Raw genomic sequence first — 5738 nt, 5'->3', positions numbered from 1 at the left:
GGGCACATTTGGGTCACATTTTCCAGCTTCTCTGCTACCCTGAGAGCAAGAAACTTGTTTTTAAACGAACAGAAAACTGAGATTTCTCATGTAATCACCTGATTCCAGGAGCTGGAGCTTTAAGTCAAGCATCAACTATTTGGAGACTCACAAAAGTTGGCAACACACGATCCTTGATGGACTCCCAGTCCAACGTTCTCCTTTTTATTCATCTATTGAATTTAATTCTAAACGTATTAAATTGAATAAAAGCTTAGCTGTGAAGGTCCCAGAGCTGAGAGGAGTCATGAGAGCACCTTGCCAATGAGCTCTAAGGGTTTGTGTATGTTCAGAAAAATTATTCCTGTCAATTTCTCAGTGTAGACAAACTATGCTCCCATTTCCCCTACCTCCAGACTTCTGGTTTGCTTTTGATTCAAGCTTTACAAGACAGATCTTCCAGAGCTCAGACTCCCAGCGACTGTTTGGGGCGTCTCTACCAGGGAGCACACGGGACACATGTCTGAGCAGTGAGATAAACACTGCAAAAGGGAAAGGTTAACTCCTCCCAGGTATAAAGCCCCTTGCTCTGTTAGGGTGTGTTAATCTTGCCTGCTCCATAGGGGAAGGGAAAAACAGGTAAGAAATGGAAAGACAAAGAGGAGGAGAAACCAGAAGGGGATTTAGACAGCATGGCTTAGCTACAAACTACAATTACCTTCTGAGTGGCTGCGTCTAGTTTTCTAACCCAAGGCGGAGAGGGACTCTAGTTACAGCAGGTAGACCTATGAAAGTTGTGTTTTGGGGCACGCAATGGTGGTAGCATTTGGGGAAAAGGGGCAAGCCAATGGGGTGGGAGCAGTCAGGTGGGATCATGGATGGGGCGGGGGGGGAATACACACATCGTATAACTCAAACAGTGTTTGTATAAAGAAAAGGAGGACTTGTGGCACCTTAGAGACTAACCAATTTATTTGAGCATGAGCTTTCGTGAGCTACAGCTCACTTCGTCGGATGCATTCCGTGTTTGTATGTTGTTTTTTGCAATCTTTCTCCAAATCCATTTATTTTTAACGCCCCACGTCTTTCGTGGTTTCACAGCGAAGGACATAGTTTGGGGCAGGGAGGGCAGGTGGGGTGCTGCCCTCCCAAACCACAAGCCTTGGGCAGGTGTGGCATTTGCCCCCCTTCTCCCCGCATGGCCTCGTTGGCTTGGCTGGAGCTGCCCCTCCAAATATAGAAGTCAAAGTACGCCTCTGCTTTCACTCGTCCTTCTCTTCATTTTTTCATTCCCTTCCTGGCTCTTTCTTTCCTTGTATGCTTGATCTTGCACTCATTCCAGTATCTTTTCTCTGGATCACAGTTTGCTGTACAATCCAGCGGTTTTTCCCTTGCCTCGATCTCTTTGCTGCTCTCCTTTCTTTTCAAACAGCTTTTCTGATTGGTCCTCATGCTTCATGTTCTTATTTTCCTTCTCACATCATGTCTTTTCTCTCCTCTTTCACCCTCCATTCCCTGTTTCCCTCCCTTTCCTGCAGTCTCCTTGACCTCCTGCTGACCTTCCCCACCGCTCCTTCAGTCTTCCTCCCAATTCCTCCTTAAATCCAGCCTTCACCTCACCTCTCACTCATCTCTGCATCCTGCTCTCAATCCCCGTCCTTCTCCCCAAACTCCCTCACTCGTGAACGGGAGACCTGGATCTGGAGACCTGAGCTCCGCTCTCAGTGCTGCCATGGAGCTCTGAGCTTGGGCCACTCATTTGACCTGCCTGTGCCTCAGTTTCCCCATCTCTAGCCTTACACTGTTCTTGTGGAGGTTCAGTCACTTATGTTTGTGATGCACCTTGAGGGTGGAGAGTGCTCCGGGAGTGCACGGTATAGTTATTATAAACCCCCACGTGCCTTCCCCCAACCTGTTCCTATCCTGCAGCTCCCACTGGTTATCTCCTGTTCCCCAAATGTCTCCAATCTCCCAAATCATCCATTCTCTTCATCCTGTCCCCCTAACCACGCCCTAACCTCATACCCCTTCACAGCCACCTCCCCAGCATAGTCAGAGCCTCCTTCTCTTTCTACTGAGCTTGTGCATCTGCTCACATTTAACCCACTCCCTCCACAAAGCTTAGTTCATTCTCAGCATCTTCCGCACCCCACCAGATGGCTCCCTTGATCCCATTTGGGTAATCAGACAGGACTACGGGGGGCCACTGAGGAGCAGGGCACTGCTGGGAAGCTCACAGCCGCACTGGCAATACTCAGAACTCACCTGGTTTCAGAGTAGCAGCTGTGTTAGTCTGTCTTCGCAAAAAGAAAAGGAGGACTTGTGGCACCTCAGAGACTAACCAATTTATTGGAGCATAAGCTTTCGTGAGCTACAGCTCACTTCATCGGATGCATACTGTGGAAAGTATAGAAGATCTTTTTATACACACAAAGCATGAAAAAATGGGTGTTTACCACTACAAAAGGTTTTGTCTCCCCCCACCCCACTCTCTTGCTGGTAATAGCTTATCTAAAGTGATCACTCTCCTTACAATGTGTATGATAATCAAGGTGGGCCATTACCAGCACAAATCCAAGGTTTAACAAGAACGTCTGAGGAGGTGGGGGGGGCTAGGAAAAAACAAGGGGAAATAGGTTACCTTGCATAATGACTTAGCCACTCCCAGTCTCTATTCAAGCCTAAGTTAATTGTATCCAATTTGCAAATGAATTCCAATTCAACAGTCTCTCACTGGAATCTGGTTTTGAAGTTTTTTTGTTGTAATATCGCAACTTTCATGTCTGTAATCGCGTGACCAGAGAGATTGAAGTGTTCTCCGACTGGTTTATGAATGTTATAATTCTTGACATCTGATTTGTGTCCGTTTATTCTTTTACGTAGAGACTGTCCAGTTTGACCAATGTACATGGCAGAGGGGCATTGCTGGCACATGATGGCATATATCACATTGGTGGATGTGCAGGTGAACAAGCCTCTGATAGTGTGGCTGATGTTATTAGGCCCTGTGATGGTGTCCCCTGAATAGATATGTGGGCACAGTTGGCAACGGGCTTTGTTGCAAGGATAGGTTCCTGGGTTAGTGGTTCTGTTGTGTGGTATGTGGTTGCTGGTGAGTATTTGCTTCAGGTTGGGGGGCTGTCTGTAGGCAAGGACTGGCCTGTCTCCCAAGATTTGTGAGAGGGTTGGGTCATTCTTCAGGATAGGTTGTAGATCCTTAATAATGCGTGGGAGGGGTTTTAGTTGGGGGCTGAAGGTGACAGCTAGTGGCGTTCTGTTATTTTCTTTGTTAGGCCTGTCCTGTAGTAGGTGACTTCTGGGAACTCTTCTGGCTCTATCAATCTGTTTCTTCACTTCCGCAGGTGGGTATTGTAGTTGTAAGAATGCTTGATAGAGATCCTGTAGGTGTTTGTCTCTGTCTGAGGGGTTGGAGCAAATGCGGTTGTATCGCAGAGCTTGGCTGTAGACAATGGATCGTGTGGTGTGGTCTGGGTGAAAGCTGGAGGCATGTAGGTAGGAATAGCGGTCAGTAGGTTTCCGGTATAGGGTGGTGTTTATGTGACCATCGTTTATTAGCACTGTAGTGTCCAGGAAGTGGATCTCTTGTGTGGACTGGACCAGGCTGAGGTTGATGGTGGGATGGAAATTGTTGAAATCATGGTGGAATTCCTCAAGGGCTTCTTTTCCATGGGTCCAGATGATGAAGATGTCATCAATATAGTGCAAGTAGAGTAGGGACGTTAGGGAACGAGAGCTGAGGAAGCATTGTTCTAAGTCAGCCATAAAAATGTTGGCATACTGTGGGGCCATGCGGGTACCCATAGCAGTGCCACTGATTTGAAGGTATACATTGTCCCCAAATGTAAAATAGTTATGGGTAAGGACAAAGTCACAAAGTTCAGCCACCAAGGTTAGCCATGACATTATCGGGGATAGTGTTCTTGACGGCTTGTAATCCATCTTTGTGTGGAATGTTGGTGTTGAGGGCTTCTACATCCATAGTGGCCAGGATGGTGTTATCTGGAAGATCACCGATGGATTGTAGTTTCCTCAGGAAGTCAGTGGTGTCTCGAAGGTAGCTGGGAGTGGTAGCGTAGGGCCTGAGGAGGGAGTCTACATAGCCAGACAATCCTGCTCTCAGGGTGCCAATGCCTGAGATGATGGGGTGCCCAGGATTTCCAGATTTATGGATCTTGGGTAGTAGATAGAATATCCCAGGTCGGGGTTCCAGGGGTGTGTCTGTGTGGATTTGATCTTGTGCTTTTTCAGGGAGTTTCTTGAGCAAATGCTGTAGTTTCTTTTGGTAACTCTCAGTGGGATCAGAGGGTAATGGCTTGTAGAAAGTGGTGCTGGAGAACTGCCGAGCAGCCTCTTGTTCATATTCCGACCTATTCATGATGACAACAGCACCTCCTTTGTCCGCCTTTTTGATTATGATGTCAGAGTTGTTTCTGAGGCTGTGGATGGCATTGTGTTCTGCACGGCTGAGGTTATGGGGCAAGTGATGCTGCTTTTCCACAATTTCAGCCCGTGCACGTCGGCGGAAGCACTCTATGTAGAAGTCCAGTCTGCTGTCTCGACCTTCAGGAGGAGTCCACCTAGAATCCTTCTTTTTGTAGTGTTGGTAAGGAGGTCTCTGTGGATTAGTATGTTGTTCAGAGGTGTGTTGGAAATATTCCTTGAGTCAGAGATGTCGAAAATAGGATTCTAGGTCACCACAGAACTGTATCATGTTCGTGGGGGTGGAGGGACAGAAGGAGAGGCCCCGAGATAGGACAGCTGCTTCTGCTGGGCTAAGAGTATAGTTGGATAGGTTAACAATATTGCTGGGTGGGTTGAGGGAACCATTGCTGTGGCCCCTTGTGGCGTGTAGTAGTTTAGAAAGTTTAGTGTCCTTTTTCTTTTGTAGAGAAGCAAAGTGTGTGTTGTAAATGGCTTGTCTAGTTTTAGTAAAGTCCAGCCACAAGGAAGTTTGTGTGGAAGGTTCGTTTTTTATGAGAGTATCCATTTTTGAGAGCTCATTCTTTATCTTTCCCTGTTTGCTGTAGAGGATGTTGATCAGGTGGTTCCGCAGTTTCTTTGAGAGCGTGTGGCACAAGCTGTCAGCATAGTCTGTGTGGTATGTAGATTGTGATGGATTTTTTACCTTCAGTCCTTTTGGTACGGTGTCCATCTGTTTGCATTTGGAAAGGAAGATGACGTCTGTCTGTATCTGTACAAGTTTTTTCATGCAGTTGATAGATTTCCACTCCATACGGCTAAATGCAGTGCCTTGCATAATGACAGGTTTCAGAGTAACAACCGTGTTAGTCTGTATTCGCAAAAAGAAAAGGAGTACTTGTGGCACCTTAGAGACTAACCAATTTATTTGAGCATAAGCTTTCGTGAGCTACAGCTCACTTCATCAGATGCATACTGTGGAAAGTATAGAAGATCTTTTTATACACACAAAGCATGAAAAAATGGGTGTTTACCACTACAAAAGATTTTCTCCCCCCCCCCCACACACACACACACAAACCCACTCTCCTGTTGGTAATAGCTTATCTAAAGTGATCACTCTCCTTACAATGTGTGTGATAATTAAGTTGGGCCATTTCCAGCACAAATCCAGGTTTTCTCCCCCTGCCCCCACACAAACCCACTCTCCTGTTGGTAATAGCTTATCTAAAGTGATCACTCTCCTTTACAATGTGTATGATAATCTAGGTGGGCCATTTCCAGCACAAATCCAGGGTTTAACAAGAACGTCTAAGGAA

The sequence above is a fragment of the Caretta caretta genome, chromosome 8 (genome assembly GCF_965140235.1).
Source record: "Caretta caretta isolate rCarCar2 chromosome 8, rCarCar1.hap1, whole genome shotgun sequence".
Taxonomy (NCBI): domain Eukaryota; kingdom Metazoa; phylum Chordata; order Testudines; family Cheloniidae; genus Caretta; species Caretta caretta.
Note: the sequence above shows the minus strand (reverse complement) of the source record.